The following is a 17,882-nucleotide window of genomic DNA, read 5'->3' as shown; positions in this document are numbered from 1 at the left end:
TTTACAATCAATATAATCTCTACTTTATTTAAAACTATATGGAAAATGAAGTAGCTCACAACCACAGTATCTTTTTTTTTTTTAAGATTTTATTTATTTACTTATTTGACAGAGAGAGAGAGAGAGAGATCACAAGCAGGCAGACGGCGGGGCGGGGGGGAAGCAGGCTCACCATCAAGCAGAGAGCCCGATGCAGGGCTCGATCCCAGAACCCTGAGATCATGACCTGAGCCAAAGGCAGAGGCTTAACCCACTGAGCCACCCAGGTGCCCCCACAGTATCTTTTATTGAGATTAAGTAGGGCCTTAAAGATACACAGTAGATCTTAAAAATCTACAAATCTATTGAAAAACGTATGTTCAAAATATCATTCGTTTATTTTACAGTCTAGAAAACAAGCATGCAATGATCTGTATTCAACAGAAGCATTATAATGCAAGTTGTCCAAGTTCTGAGTACAAGTTCTTCTGGAAAAGCCCTTACCAGGCTTTTTGTTTTAAGTCCAAATAAAGCTCATTTCTTTCAATTACACATCTTTCTTTCCTAAAGCTGTTTAAGGTATTAAAGAGAATTTTAACCAGTATTTAATGTTTAAAATTTTAAACATAAAGCAAGGGGAATATGGAAAAGGGAGAAACTGGAAAACAGGCAAGGCAAATCTGGGTCCTTGGCAACATGACTCTTCAGGTTAATAATCAGCTGGGTGTGACATATGCCTATGATTTGCTTCAGCCCTTGGAGACCAGGTCTGAAGAGAGGTACCTTTCCCGTAAGTAACCTGCCTCTTCCCCAGCTTTATTTCGGTAAACCTCCATAACAGCTTTTCTTATTAAATGAATCTCTTTTGAAGGAACTCATATATTTAATGCCATTCCCTAAAAACTGAAGCAGAAAGCCATCATTTCTAGCTTAACTCATATATAGATTCATCCAATGAATAATTATTAACAATCTGGCAAGGTGCTAATTGGGAATGGGTCTCAGAATAGTACTTAGACTAGGTTACAAATACATGTTTACTGAGTAGAAAGATTTGCAAATACAGAATCTACAAATAATGAGGATGGACTATAATTTTTTTAAAGAAGCTTATTAGTGAGTACTCAGAATAGTACTTAGAATAGGTCTTATTCATTTACGGTTTCTCCACCTTCAATCCTTTTTACTGAGGCTGATGCTACACTTGGGTTATTTTCCAAAAAAGCCCTGCAAAACTAGAGGTTTCTCTTCTTAACCTTTTAATTGAAGTTCTAGATGTAAGTGTAGTTGGTCAGCTTGATTATAACTAGTTCCAATTTACAGGAAAACCCAATCACACAAAACTGTATGTATTAAGGCATGGAAGGAAGGGAAGTAGGAACTCTAGTCTTTACTAACAACTCCCCCCCTTTGACAGGGAATAAATTTCTAAATAGTGCAAGATATTGCAATATATGTATCTTATAAAAAACTAAAATAGTTAAGGAGCACCTGGGTAGTCAATCGGTTAAGCGTCTGCCTTCAGCTCAGGTCATGATCCCCGGGGACTAAGCCCTACATTGGGCTCCCTGCTCAGTGGAGAGCCTGTTTCTCCCTCTCCCTCTGCACTTCCCCTCCAAGCATGCTCATGTGCATGCACGCGCTCTCTATCTCTAATAAATAAATAGAATCTTTTTTAAAAAAACTGAAAGAAAAAGAAAAAAAAAACACTAAAAGTTAAGACAATGATACTGCTTTTTACAAGCCTTTTAACAAATCCTTATCAATGGAAATCCAATGTTGTGAGTCTAATACTTTCCATTTTAATTCAATTACATTAATCTGCACACTTAATCCACACCATTTAATTTTCTCTGAATAAAAATCTTTAGAGTAAAGTAGATGTTTTACTAGTGTGCCTTATGAATTTGAATATCAACTAAGTACACTGTTTTTCTTCGATGAAAAGGTGATTTCTTAAAATTATAGTTCAAGATTTCTGTGGTCAAAGCCTATCAAAGCACTGGTGGTATAGTGGTCAGCGTAGCTGCCTTCTAAAAGCCTCTCAAAGTCTAGATGAAAAAGATTAGGAAAATAATTTCCCTGCTGACACAGGGAACAGGATTCCTAGAAGTAATGAGGAAGTTACCACATCTATCAAGGCATACTAATAAATGGTTCAGACTTCTGAATATCTACTATATGCCAAAAACAGAGAGTTGGTCCCTGCCCCAGAAAAGTTCAATTTAATGAGGGAGGACAGATATCAAAAAAATAAAACATTTTCCACCATGATATATTCTCTGAAAATAAGTAACTGAGAGCTACCATGGAGAAACTGACATCTAGGTAAAATTTGAAACAAAGTATGGTATGGTGGGAAGAAGGCACAGTACACTGGTGTGTGTTGTGAGTATGAGTGCCTTTGAAGAATGAGGCTAAAGAGAGAATGAAGTTCATGAGGGTCCCCTCCAGAAACTACTGAGAGATTGTAAATAGACAACAGCTCTGCATTTTAGAAAGATAAATTTGGCAGTACCGAAGTGGGTGGATGGGAGGGAAAAAAGATGGGACACAGGAAGGCTAGTCAGACCCTTATGAAAGAAACCCAAATATTAGAAATAAAGAGGAATGGAGGTTAAGGAGTGGGATAAAAACATGAGGAGGGATTAAAGGTAAATTTAGAAAACAGAATCAGTAAACTTAAGTAACACATTGGCTGTAGGGCAGTGTTTCTCAGATGGGGGTGATTTGTCCCCCGTGGAACATTTCACAACATCTGGAAACATTTTTGGTCATCACAACTGAAGAAGATTGCTATTGGCAATAGTGGGTAGAAGACAGGGATTGCTAAACATCTACGATGCACAGAATAGTCTCCTACAAGAAAGAATTATCCAGACCAAAATGTCAATAATGCCACTAGCCAGGATGGGAAACACAAAGTCAAGTCTGGGATTGGGGGAGGAAGAAATGGGAGAGGATGAGCTCAGTTTTGAATAGCACAGATGCATATAAGGGTTCATGTATAAAACTGTCAGGACAAGAACTTAAAAACATTAGTTTGGAGCGTGGTAGAGAAAACCAGGCTGGAGTAAAAATTTGGGGCAGTCATCAAAAGATCATATCACTAGTCTAAGATACATTCCAACAAAACTAAGCATGTGGATAAATATCATTTTAGAGAAGAGCTGTAGAAGCAGCAGGAGAAAACATATACCTGAAATCTTCAAGCTCTTATTTCTTAAAAGGATCTGTAAAGCATTTGAAACTTATTGTCCCCAGGGTCCAAGTGTTAAAGTTAATACTTTTTCTAATAAACTGGACAGCATTCTTTAGTAAAGGTTAGACACACTACTTCCTTCATAGCAGTTCACACAAACACTAACTGCATCAAATACCATTATTTCCCAAAGTATATTCTATGAAACAGTCCTAGAAATATATGTTCCATGTTTAAATAAGTTCTACCAACACTATCATGTCCCATTCTGAAATACTTAAAATGCACCTTAGTATATTAAAGATCCTAAGTCCTGTAGTAAAGAAACCCATTTAAACTGGCATAATCCAGCATGGGGCAAAATTACCTGATCCCAGAATTCTTTTCTATGTAACACATTAACATCTCATAGGACTTATATTTATAACCACAATGGTCTGGGTACTCTGTCACTTTTACTGACATTATTAATGGTCACTAGAAAATATAAAAATCCAATACAAAAATTGAAGCCCTTTTAGTAATGACTACAGTATCATTTCTTAAATAGGTGTTTGTTAATAGCATTCAAAGTAACTCTTCTATGAAATTAATCTAAAAATCAATTTTAAAAGCAAATAGATTTTGGCATGAAATGCTTTAAACTAGCTTAAAGAAACAAAACTAAACAGATAACACGCACTGCACACATAGACACTTCAATCCTAGAGATTCATCTACTCTGTCATTTCTTACATCAGTAATCAGGACAATGAGTGATTCAAATGATCTATTACAAGAAAAGCTTACTGGAATATTTTCCAGTTGGCTCATAAAATAATTCTAAGAAGCTGGTATAAGAATAATTCTAAAGTTTTTCATCTTGGGCTAAAACCCAGTAAAAGTACTATATGCAGTAATCAACTCCAAAACTTAACATGGATGTGAAAAACTGAAGAATGAAAGTATAAGATGATCTGAGAAAAATGTAGTAATATCGGAATTTTGTTTTAGAAACAAGGTTCATTCAAACTCATTACAACTGACATCAAGATTTATTATATTTAACTTAGGCATCTCCGTAATAAGGAAGAAACAAGGATCATGAAAACTGAAGCAAAACAGTAAGACTATTTGCCAAAGATATATATAAGCTCTATATCCAGAAAAAAAGGGAAAACGTTAACATTTGTCATCTGGATAGATTCAATTTAGAAAAACCCAATGATAACACTTTAAAAATTATTACTGAAATCTGTATTTTTTCAAACATCATTCAATAAATTTATGTTCCAAGGAAGTACAAAGGTATGCATCCAATATTAACAACCAAGCTCAAGGGAAGAAAAAGAAATTATACATTCCTTAATTTTTTTTTTTTTTTTAAGGCTCCACACAGCCTGGAGCCCAATGCAGGGCTTGAATTCATGACCTGAGCTGAGATCGAGTCACACCTTTAACCTACTGAACCACCCAGATGCCCCCTCCCTAGACTGCTTTTAATGTTTAGCTTACAAATATTCTTTTTATATATATAGGTACAATTAAATATTGTAGCAAAGGGATATAAAGAGGATTATAGTTTCAAATAATTCCCTTTCTAATTTAAAATTAAAAAAAAATAAAAGTAGCCTGGTAGAAATTTAAGAAAGAAGGTAAATAACACTTCTCATTGAGAGTCTGACACTTTTATAAGCATTGTTGGGTGACTATTCACCAACTATCCTTCAGCACTCACTCCCTACATACTCTGGATTTGTTTTGTGGCTCTAACCCTCCTCCACATGACTATGAACTACTTCACTAGGGTAATCAAAGCAATCCCACTCTTCTTTCCAGAAGTCAGTTTAGGAATGAACTTCTGAAGCAATTCAGGTCAATGAGATTACCAGGGAATGTTTGCTGGAAGCTTCTGGGTACACACACAAAGAGATTCATACATAAGAAGGGATGTATGCAGTGACACTGGACCTGAAGGAGTCATCTTACTGTGAGGCAGCTAACCTGAGAACAAAGCCGACCTTGTTCGCTAAGAATAGCAGATGGAAAAACAAAGAATCTGCTTCCTTGATTGTGTCACTGAATCAATGAATCAGCCTCCAGGCTTCTTATGGGATAAAACAAGTTTCCTAATTGTTCCAGGCGGTTTTCATTTTAAAAATTACACAAATGATAACTGAACTAAAGGTTTACATAAAAAATAAACCCTACAAGGAAATTGCTCCCAATAAAAGGCCACCAAAGGTCCTCCAGAACTCCTGGCTATCTAGCTGTATGCTGGTCATTCATTAACTTCATAACACAACCCCACAGCATACACAATTAGATTGGGGGGGGGGGGCTCATTTGAAATTCTAGACTAATCAATAAAATTCATAAGACTAACTGCATTGAGAAGAACATATGTGAAACAAATGTGGGAAGAACAAATGTGAAAATGGCAAAAGTTCACTATCAATTGATTTCCTACTATAAGAATTTAATATCGAAAGCTTTTAATCAAGAAATAGCAGTGTAATACTTATTAGAGACAGACAGGTTACCACCAAGAGAAATAAAAGTTGAAAATTTTAAAGCTGTTGCCTCTAGTGATGGGGCTAGATGAAGGAAAAAAATGAAACAGGGAACTAGTAGCTGTCTAGATAAACCTTTAAGTATACTTAATTTTTTAACCTTGCATAGGTACTAAAAAGACTTTTTTTTAGGTGACACTGTGGAGGAAACTACATGCACATCAAAATTAACACTGAGAAAAGGGTATTTCAGGGGCCACTTGTGAAGACTGCTAAAGAACCACAGAGTAAGTGACAAATTTTAATAGCTTGGAACTCAACTGACTAAACAGTACATGATATGAAGGTATTCCTATTATTCATAAAAAGGAATAAAGAGAAAGGAGGAGAGAAGCAAAAATCCAAACATGCGTAACTGCAGGACTTAAGTGCTGAAGGTATGTCCACTTCCTAGTAAAATTACTCTCCTTCATTAGAAGTAAATACACAGAAAGTAAGAAAAAAAACATAGTACTGTCAGCTTAGTTTCTGAAATTTGAGAAGCTGGAAAGTACCTTTTTTAAAAAAGATTTTATTTTTTATTTGGGGGTGTGGGGGGGTGGGAGGGAGAGAAAGAACACAAGCAGGGGGAGTGGGGGAGGGAGAAGCAGGCTTCCTGAGGGGCAGGGAGCCCCGCCCAGGCAGGAAGCCTGATGTGGGGCTTGATCCCAGGACACTGGGATCATGACCTGAGCAAAGGCAGACGCTTAACAACTGAGCCACCCAGGCACTCCCGGATAGTACTTTTAAGGCCTAAAGGACATGGGAAAAGATAAGAGAAGGAGTGAATGGACACCAATGATCATTGAACTTGAGATGTAATAGATGAAGAACTTAGTTTCAGTGCCAGTGGGGTGGTACAGAATGTCTTCAGACAAGCCGGAACTCAAGCACCTGAATTTCCTCCAGTACAAATTATAATATAAATTGTAATCCCTCTGGATTATCGGAAACTAGTTGAATTCCACCTCCCCACATACTCACCTAAGAAAAATCTTATTGACTAAAATAACTGTTTTGATGCTGCTGAAAGATTATAACTGCATACTACCAATTATGTATTTTTATTGCCATGTTATATATTTAACAGCTGATTGTGTAGCTGTGTAGAATGTTACCTTTTAAAAAAAAATACATACTTGCTTTGAGGGAAGTAGGGATTATTCTACTAATGGCTGCCCAACACATAGTTGTACTACAAGAACTCCATCTAGTGATAAACCAAAAACATAGCAGGCACATGTTTTTTAAAACTTCAACTGTTGGGGCGCCTGGGTGGCTCTGTCGTTGAGCCTCTGCCTTTGGCTCAGGTCATGATCCCAGGGTCCTGGGATCGAACCCTGCATCAAGGTGCCTCCTCAGCGGGAAGCCTGCTTCTCTCTCTCCCATTACCCAGCTTGTATTCCATCTCTCTCTGCCTCTCTCTCTCTCATCAAATAAATAAATAAATAAATAAATAAATAAAATTTAAAAAAAATCTTCAATTGTTATTATTTAGCAAAACCAAAATGTAAAGTGACACTGTTATAACCTAGGTATCAAAATGTGCCACTAACCACTACAGAACATCTTTTCTGCAAGAAATTTTTAGAATTGTATGATCTTTTAAATTGTATGATTTTAAAAATTTGAGTTCCTTGGTCTTTTAACTGGTTCAATAGCCATTCAAATTAAAGATTTTTTGTAGAAAATTGTTTGCATCACAACAATTTAGTACCAGAAACTTTCACGATATCAAATATTTTATTTAATTGACATATCTGAAGGAAACAAATTAAAATTTTCCATTTGGAATTTAAGACTATTAAAGTATAAAACTATACTTAAACAGTAACAACAGTTTATATTCTTTATTTACCATCCCTCATTTTAAGAGTGGTTTTTAACCATCTTACTCCTTTCATTAGACTAGTTATTAAAAGAGACTATAGGGGGCGCCTGGGTAGCTCAGTCAGTAAGCATCTGCCTTCAGCTCAGATCATAATCCCAGGGCTCTGGGATGGAGCCCCAAGTCTGGCTCCCCGCTTAGTGAGAGACCTGCTTCTCCCTGTCCCACTCTCCCTGCTTCTGTTCCCTCTTTCGCTGTGTCTCTCTGTGTCAAATAAATAAATAAAATCCTTTTTTTTTTATAAAGATTTTATTTATTTATTTGACAGAGATCACAAGTAGGCAGAGAGGCAGGCAGAGAGAGAGAGAGAGAGAGAGAGAGAGAGGAGGAAGCAAGCACCCTGCCTAGCAGAGATCCGATTTGGGGCTTGATCCCAGGACCCTGGGATCATGATCTGAGCTGAAGGCAGAGGCTTTAACCCACTGAGCCACCCAGGCGCCCTGATAAAATCTTTTTAAAAGATAAAAATTTAAATTAAAAAAAGTAAAAGAGACTATAGTACTTCTTTACTTTGGGCACTTAGCTATAGTAGCTACATTTAAAACACCAAGAGATAGTACAAAATTCATAGTAAAGAGCAAGCGAACCCACTCAATACATATATATTAGCAACACTTTCAATGCTCAAAGAACCTGACCTGCTATTTATTAAATAACTGCCAAGTGACATCATCTCGGCCCCTCCTCCTCCCCATTTTAAACCCTATCCATTTCAGATAAAATACTGGATGTTTAAAAATATATCAAGAGGTATTCCTGGTAGCTCATTACATTTAAAGTTAGTACTGTATTGTATTTTCAATTCTATTAGACTTTAAACAGTCTTTAAACTCTTTCTGATTATTTCCACAAAATAAAGCTAAATTATAGAACTGAAAATGTACATTAAGGAAATCTAAGGAAAATAGCCTCTTTTTTTTTTTTTAAAGATTTTATTTATTTATTTGACAGACAGAGATTACAAGTAGTCATAGAGGCAGGCAGGGAGAGAGAAGAAGCAGGCTTCCTGCTGAGCAGAGAGCCCAATGTGGGGCTCGATCCCAGGACCCTGAGACCATGACCTGAGCCAAAGGCAGAGGCTTTAACCCACTGAACCACCCAGGTACCCCGGAAAATAGCCTCTTATTGAGAATTTAATTCTTGTTAAAACAGGGTGCATTCCTAAAAATCTAAAATAATTTTCTAGTAGACATCCAATTCCTCAAAACTTTACAAATGCATTAAACGTTGGAAGATTATTTAAGTTCTAATACCAATTAATATTTCAAGGAACAATATTACTTAGTTACTCTTCTTCCTATATGCATACTACAAACTAACCAAGTGGACACTCAATCTACATAGTATCTGAAGTAGATGTAAAAAACAAATCCAGGATTGAAGAGAAAGATTTGAAGGTACTGTGGCAAAAATGTTAATGTCTGCTACATTTGAATAGTGGTTGCATGAATATTACATTATTCTCAGTATTGTTGTGAATATTTTAAACTGCTCAAAACAAACAATAAAACCTCACAGCATTTCTCTAGAATTTTTAGTAACACTGTGAAATTTGAATAATCAGCCATGTTTTATACATATAGTAGATCATTCATTTTAACTGCTAAGCAAAAGTTTACATTATTATTAGAGCTGCTCTGTCCAATACGGTAGCTACTCGTCCCAGAACTACCAATTATTTGAAATATGGCTAGTCCAATTGAAAAAAATGACTTAGTTTGGATTTTTTGATACCCAACTCAGTTATTTAAAAACATTTAAGCATGTATGGGACAACTTGGGTATGTGAATCTACTATTTCAACTGTACTTTTAATGAAATTTAAATTCAGATCAAATATTTCTGATAAAAACTCTAGCATCCAAATGGAGATGTACTCTAAGTACAAAATACATAAGGGATCTCAAAGACTTAGTATGAAAAAATATAAAATACAAAATAGCGCAATGATTTTTGAAAATATTTTATTTATTTGAGAGACAGAGAGCACACAGGGAGAGTGAGCGGGGAGAGGCAGACTTCCCATTGAGCAGAGAGCCTGACATTGGGCTCAGTCTCAGGACTCCGAGATCATGAACTGAGCCAAAGGCAGATGCTTAACCCACTGAGCCACCAAGGCACCCCAGCCCAATGATTTTTATATTAATCACATGTTAAAAAGATAGTATTTTGGTATACTGTGCCAAAACGTATTAAAATTGATTTTACCTGGGCACCTGGGTGGCTGAGTCGTTAAGCGTCTGCCTTCAGCCCAGGTCATGATCCCAGAGTCCTGGGATCAAGGCCCATGTCGGACTCCCTGCTCAGCAGGAAGCCTTCTTCTCCCTCTCCCACTCCCCTGCCCATGTTCCTTCTTTCTCTGGGTCTCTCTGTCAAATAAATAAATAAAACCTTTAAAAAATAAAATAAAATAGATTTTACCTTTTTAAAACTTTTAAGAGTAAATTTAAAATGACACATGATGTTCACACTGTATTTCAAGTGGAAAATAATGGACTATTTTATGTAGCCGTTTCCTTACCTACGGTTCTAATTTTTATACCATTTATACTAATTTATACGATGTTTTACTATTACAAAGAATGTCCCTGTGTGTTTACTTGTGCACACAAGCAAGAAGATCTACTAGAATTCCTGGTCATAGGGTATGCACTATAGCACATTTCCAAATTGCTCTTCACAGCACATGTACCAATTTATATTCTACTAGCCTTGGATTATTTCCTCCCAACATCTGATAATGTCCAAATAACAGCTTTAATTTGGGCCAACTTGATGGGCATGCAATGGTATCTCATCGTTGCTTTAATCTGCACAACCCTGATTACTAGTGAAGCTGAGGAGGTCTTCATACATTTCTGGCCCATTTGAGCCCAGTAGATTTCTACACTTATTCCTGAGCTTATTTGAAACCTAATTTTAGCCTCAGAGAGTGAAGAGACCAGAATCTAAAATTCAGCACTTAAACAATATGCAGGAGGAAAGCTCATGATTCTAACCACATATATAAACTTAATTAAGGTCAACACCCACTGAAGTGCAGAAAAGCAGAGTTGCTTATTTTTCTAAAGCTGATGACATTTAATGTTTGAAAATCAATAGAGTATAGAAACAGCATATAAATTCTGCTCTTTTCAAAGGTAAATTACAGTTCTTTGGTATTGAATTCAGTTTTAATTTTTATCTGCCAACTTGTTTCTGGAGTTTCTCAACATTTTTCCATTGTGGAAGGGTGAGTAGAGTAGTAAATGCTTGTTAAGTCAAACTTTTGACTTCAAGTCCTTTAAAGTTCTCCTGGCCTACCATCCAAAAAAAATTTTAGGGGTACCTGGGTGGCTCAGTCAGTTAAGCATCTGCCTTTGGCTCGGGTGAGGATCTCAGGGTCCTGGGATCGAGCCCAGCATCGGGCTCCCTGCTCAGTGGGAGTATGCTTTTCCCTCTCCCTCTGTCACTGCCCTGGCTTGTGATCCCTCTCTCTTTATCAAATAAATGAATAAAATATTTTTTAAAAATAAAAATAAAATTGTTTTACACAAAACATTTCATGTTAAACTAGAAGTCAAAAGTAAAAACATGGTTCTATTGTTGACTAGGTTAAACTTCTTCGTGTTTTTCAATAGTAAACACCACCCCACCCCCAGTCTGTTTCTCTATGCAATTTCCAACCCAACATTCCTCAAACTTGAAAGAATCACCCCCATCTAATGGAGTCTTCTCGAGTCACAGCTAATAATTACATCTGGCTAATTCCTTTCTGAGTGATCCTCACATAGGTTAGCTAGAAATCTCCCAACGAATAGCATCTGGTATTATGTATGGACGCCACACATTCCCAGTTTCTCAGGACTTCCAGCTTTTGTACACTTATTTGTTCCACTGAAAAAGGGCTTTAGTAAATATACCTAAATGTGATTCATGTTTCCCACTTTCGTCAAGATTTTCAGGTAACAAAAATTACAGACAAAATTTTTTGTCAAATGTTGTGTCCCAATTTGGAGTTTTACAAATACAATCCCTACAGTGATGTAGTATTTTTGCTGAAATGTCTTAGATCTAGTTTAAAACAGTGGTGTTAATAATTCAGTCATTATGGCATTATAGAAGCCCAAACAGATACATTTTCTGACTGTGAATAAATTTAATATTTTTCACTGATGAAAAACTTGATATAAGAACACAATAAGCTAGGTTTGTGGTCTTTCTCCTACTCAGCCTTCCTGAAAGCAAATTTTAGTAGGGTTAAAGGGCAGAGGTAATCACTACAGATAGAAGAGCACCTAACAAGATACAGTACTCTACAATTTATAGCAGTGTCTTTTAAACACTGCATCATAACCCAAAGGGTCATGATCAATTTTATAATTAACAACAGGTATTTTATTTTTTAAAGATTTTATTTATTTATTTGTCAGAGAGAGCAAGAGAGCTCAAGTAGGTAGAGTGCCAGAGGGAGAGGGAAAAGTAGGCTCCCCACTGAGCAGGAAACCAGCTGCGGGGCTCAGTACCAGGACTCTGGGATCATGACTTGAGCTGAAGGCAGAGGCTTAACTGACTGAGCCACCCAGGCTCCCCAACAACGGGCTTTAAAAAAAGAAAAATGAGAATGTCAAGTATCAGAGTGTATCTCTCTTGGTAACAGTATATGCATTATCCATGAAACTTTTGGTTACATATTTACCTATGCTTATTATAGTGAAAGATGGTTTGTTTTTGGTTTTTTTTTTTGGTTTTTTTTTTTTTTTTTACTATGGGTCATAGTCAAACAGTTTAAAAACCTGAGCATACAAAATGCTTTTATTTAATGTTCATGAAAACCCTGTGAAGCACGCACACAATACCCATTTCATAGTACAAAAATTTAAGTCCTAAGTGTCTCACCCAATGTCACACAACTAGCAAATGATATGAATAAGCATTTTTTTAAATGCAAATAGAAATAAAATTCAACCTCACTAGAAATCAAAGAACTGCAAATTAAAACCATGAGTTTTTTTTTTTCACCTATCAAAACAGAAAACGCTTTTTCTAATGAAAGATTTCAATGTTAGTGAGAGTTTAAGAAAACTTAACACTTTCAGAAGCAGCTGGTGGGAGTATAAATTAGTACAGTCTTTCTGAAAAACACTTTGACAATGTATATCAAAAACCTTTAAATTTTTGTGCATATCCTTTCACACAATTCTATTTTAGGAATTGAACTTAAGGAAATAATCATGGGTATATGCAGAGGTTTAGCTAGTAGAGAGGGCTATACCACCACATAGTCTATGATAACCAAAGGTTGTAAATTAAAATGTTCAATAATGTAAGACCCAATAAATTATGGTACAGCTATATAATGGAATCCTATACAGCCCTTAAAAACAGGAGAATATTCAGTGACATAAGACATCCAATACAGTCAATGAAAATAGTTTACAGAATACTGAAAACACTACAATTTAATTTCTATTTAAGAATAAATAGAAAAGAAACATGGATGATATACTTAAGAGTCAGCCTTTGTCTTGCCTCTCCTCCTCTCAACACAGAAACCAGAGTTATCTTTCTAAACACCCAAGATAGCATTAAAATACTCTGGAGCAAAAAAAGGGTAAGTGGGGTGAGGGGAAAGTGAGTAAAGCAAAAAGCAGATGGCTACTGAAGTAGGTGGGATGATGGTGGTTCAGAAGAGTCATATTTTCATGTTTTAAAATAATAAATGTAAATCAGGTGGGTCATTCCTCAAAATTCTCTGATGGTTTTCCATCTAACTCAGAGTAAAAACCAAAGTCCTTAAAATGGTCCAAAGGCCTTCTGCTAGTGTTTCTTAACCCGGGCTGTGTGAAAACCAAGCAGCCTCCATGGTGATTCTCATGTGTAGCAGGAGGAAGAACCACTACAGGATGTGGCCCCTGCCTCTCCAACCTCATTTGCCACTTGGTGTCCTTTACTCCAGCCACACTGGCCTTCCTGGTGTTTCTCAAACATGCCCAGCACTGCCTACCACAGGGCTTTTGCCTGAAGGAAATACTCTTTGCCCGCAGATCTGTCTAGCACTTTCCTTTGCCTCTTCTAGCTGTTTATTCAAATGCAACACTCTCAGGGAGGCCATTCTGATTGCTCTCTGTAAAACTGAAGCTCCTCCTTCTCCTTTTCCAGGATTCCCCAATCCCCTTCTTTTATTTTTCCCCCTAGTATTTATCACCAGGTGATATACAATATATTTTCTTACTTACTGTCCCTCTCCGAAAGCAAAAATATTATCTCAAGGGCAAGAATTATGTCTTTTTAAATTATTGCTGTGTCCCCAGCAACTCAAAATACCTGGCACACATTAGGCACATAACAAATGAATGAATGAATGCATACATGCATATTAAAATATATAGAGTTCTTGGTGGTGGGATATATAAGTAACTTTCTATCTCAACTTTTTAATATATGAACAATGTGCTATATTTATAGTAAGAAAGGAAATTTAAGCAATTATAATGCACAGAATCTGCCTGCTTTAAAAAATTAACTAGTAGAATGTTATCTTGGCGATTACACAGATAAATATATATGTTAACATTCAATGAACTGAACATTTGCACACTTTACAAAATAGAGGTCTTAAATTTTTTTAAAAAAGTAAATGACAGGGGCGCCTGGGTGGCTCAGTGAGTTAAAGCCTCTGCCTTCGGCTCAGGTCATGATCCCAGGGTCCTGGGATGGAGCCCCACACCGGGCTCTCTGCTCCGCAGGGAGCCTGCTTCCCCCTCTCTCTCTGCCTGCCTCTCTGCCTACTTGTGATCGCTCTCTCTGTGTCAAATAAATAAATAAATAAAATCTTTAAAAAAAAAAAGTAAATGACAGTTAAAAATATTCTAGTCCTATTGATAATGGATTCATCCAGCAAATATAGATTTGGGAATACTCTTGCCCATAGAATACTTCCTACAAATTAGCCACAAATTCCCATTGATGCAAATTTTTCCATCAACTAGGTCTGCTCAAAATTCTCTTATGATATGTAATGATACCTAGAATTATCTTACACAAGTAACCTATAACTACCTGTGTCACTTTCTGAACCAGTAAGCTTGTCCTATGAAATCGCATAAGATAACAATTCTAAGAAAGCCACTCATTTCAGGCTGGAAAAGTTACCTAACTGGTTCTTCCGGCTAACACAGCAGAGAAGATCATGATTGTTTAACTAAATACAAATATTAGCTGAACCAATTGATAAATAGAAAAAGTACCAATTCCACTGAAGCCTTTGTGTTTGGCAGACATTTTGCAGTATTTCAGTGGCTAAAATCAGGAATCTAATGTTGCCTCATGCAACTATTTGGTGAACACTTAGGAACCAGTTCTCTTCAGTTCTATAAAAGCCACACTCTGGAGTGTGGACAAAGTAGTAATACCCAGTCTTAAATCTCTCCCAGTCAAAAACAGCCTCTCATCATGCGAGAGAGAACTCGGGAGTCTCAATGGAATGCTCTTTTGAGACATTTGAGAAAAACAAGTTAGCCTTATTTCTCAAGAAAAGGGAAAGCTGTGGTATTAACAAGAGTACTACTATACACAGCAGCATGAGTATAGCTTGTCTCTTACAACATTTATATCATGATAATAAAAATCACATACAGCTAGACTATGGAAAGGAATGAAAAGTTCATACGAACTTAAAAGCTAAGTCATAACATAAAATAGACACCATCCTATCCCTAGTATACTCAATCACTCACTCTTTTCTATTTTTAAGGTATTTTGGCATAAATATGAAAAGTATTTGCTTAAGGAACCTGTTAACTATTCCAAATTCTCTAAGACTAACCCCACCACACACACACTTGTGATATAGTCAGAAGGCAAATTTCTCCTTATGTTAATTCCCTCGAAGAAAACCTTCTCTGAATTAAGATTTAAAGTTCCTCCTTGAGGGACACCAGGGTGGCTCAGTCGGTTAAGCGGCCAACTCTTGGTTTCAGCTCAGGTCACGATCTCGCAGTCATAGGATCAAGACCCGTATCTGTCTCTGTGCTCAGTGCAGAGTCTGCTTTGGATTCTCTCTCCCTCTCCGCTTAGCTCTCTCTCTCTCATAATTAAATAACATCTTTTTTTAAAAAGTTGTTGTTGTTTTTAACATTTCACTTATTTGCCAGAGAGAGAGAGAGAGAAAGAGAGAGCACAAGCAGGGGGAGCAGCAGGCAGAGGGAGAGGGAGAAGCAGACTCCCTGCTGAGCAGGAAGCCAGACTCAGGACTCAATCCTAGGACTCTAGGATAACAACCTGAGCGGAAGGCAGACACTTAATTGACTGAGCCACCCAGCCATCTCCCCAAAAAGGTTCTTCCTTGAATCTTTTAACCGGTTGATTAAAGAAACTCCCACTGAATCCCCATGTTACGCAGGATATCCTATGACCGTGCTAGGGAAAAAGTAGTCTGCTTGCTGTTATATCCAAACAAGACTATAATGCAACACACTTTTCAATCATTTGCCAGCAAACTCAGCCATGTTCTGTTTTCCACTCAGTCATGATGTTATCTCAGATATCTGCTAGATCTATTCATCTGCTTCTTTTCAACACTGCATTTTGAACTGTCCTGCTTTACCATTATCTTGATTTTACAAATTACTGGGAAGCCTCTGTAGAAACTGAAAGCTTTTGGATCTAATATCATAAAAACTGAATAGCTTAAACACAAACAGCTTTTGAATTTTTAAAAAAGTCAATGACCAAAAAAAAAAGTTGAGTTTTTAACCTTTTGCACTTGGTATGATGTGAACTCTCAATAATTTCTCTTGTATAAATTATTGAGCACACAAATTAACACTTTCATCATTTATGCCAAAGAGGGAAAGCCAGAGGTTGGATAATTCAAACTGAGAAATTCAGATATGCCACTCTTACACCTGAAAGCAAAAGCCTAAACTTATAAATGGGTTGTGGTAAATTATTTGGTTATAATTAGCATTTTTGAAGGCTTACCATATGGTCAGACACTGTTATAACCACTATCCTTGTATTATGGAATCCTCTCAGCCACTATTATCCCTCTCTTTAAGATGAACAACCTAAGGTATATGGAGGGTAATTTGCTCAAGATGACACATGGTAGAGCTGACACATAAATATAATTTAGCTTTGGGTGCCTGGGTGGCTCAGTCATTAAGCACCTGCCTTCAGCTCAGGTCATGATCTCAGGGTCCTGGGATCGAACCCAGAATCAGGCTCTCTGCTCAGCGGGGAGTCTGCTTCTCCCTCTCTCACTCCCTCTGCTTGTGTTTACTCTCTCACTGTCTCTCTGTCAAGTAAATAAATAAAATCTTTAAAAAACAAAACAAAAATATAATTTAGCTCTAGAGCACCCAACTTTATCCAATACTGACTCCTTTGATGGGAAAAGAATTCTTTTGTCATGTAGACCTGAGATCATGCTGTAACCAAACACGTTCCTGGCCCTTCTTTGTGATTTTTGACAAGGAAGGAGGGGGACAATACACAACACAACTATGGTTACTGTGTATGTTAGGCACTGTTATGAGTACTTAGTGTTTTCATGGGATATATTTACGTGCACTGATACTACTTATGTGTTACCTGTATATTGAAAGCTGTTAGTACTCTTAACACTTCACAGGAATGACAATGTGGTTTGGAAGAATCCAATAACTTATTTTTAGTCATGCCAATTATAATAGTTCTTGAGCTTTCCTTCAGCAAGGAAACATAACTCTCTAATCTGTAATTTGAAGGAATAATTCCACCTCTATAACAGAATACATAACAGTAACAACAATAATGATCGCCTGTGTGAGATGAAAGCATTGGTCTTTGAGACTAGAAGTTATTAACACCAAATGATCTTGTATCTGCTACAGACAATGGCTAAATTTCATCACATATGGTATTTCTGAAAAGGATTACATGATAGGAAGACTATGCATATTTTGACAAACTAGTTTAGATGAGCTAGTTTAGATGTGCAAAATACTTTCTCCTTTCTCCCCAATGTTTTTCCTATCTTGGTTTCTTTTTGGCAAAAACATCAAAAAATTTAATCCTTACAGCATTTTACTAAATAGTTAACCTTGGACAAAGGAAATGTTTCCTTTCATTTTTTTTTAAGATTTTATTTATTTATTTGAGAGAAAGAAAAAGACAGCAAGAGAGAGAAAGAGGTAGCAAGAGAGAGCACAAGGGGGGTGGAGAGGGAGAAATCTTGCAGGGAGCCTGATGAAGGGCTAGATCCTGGATCTAGGACCCTGAGATCATGAACTGAAAGGAAGACAGATGCCCAACTGAC

At 36.7% G+C, this 17,882-nt stretch overlaps 1 protein-coding gene across 1 annotated transcript in view; it reads right to left on the bottom strand.

The window, feature by feature from the left end:
• Positions 1-17,882, bottom strand: part of HOMER1 (homer scaffold protein 1) — a 132,034-nt gene that overhangs the window by 82,535 nt on the left and 31,617 nt on the right. The gene's annotated exons all lie outside the window — the stretch shown is intronic.

This window comes from Lontra canadensis, unplaced genomic scaffold, assembly GCF_010015895.1.
Source record: "Lontra canadensis isolate GAN:19392208 unplaced genomic scaffold, GSC_riverotter_1.0 scaffold4, whole genome shotgun sequence".
NCBI classification, from domain to species: Eukaryota; Metazoa; Chordata; class Mammalia; order Carnivora; family Mustelidae; genus Lontra; species Lontra canadensis.
This window is presented reverse-complemented; position numbering and strand designations above follow the sequence as displayed.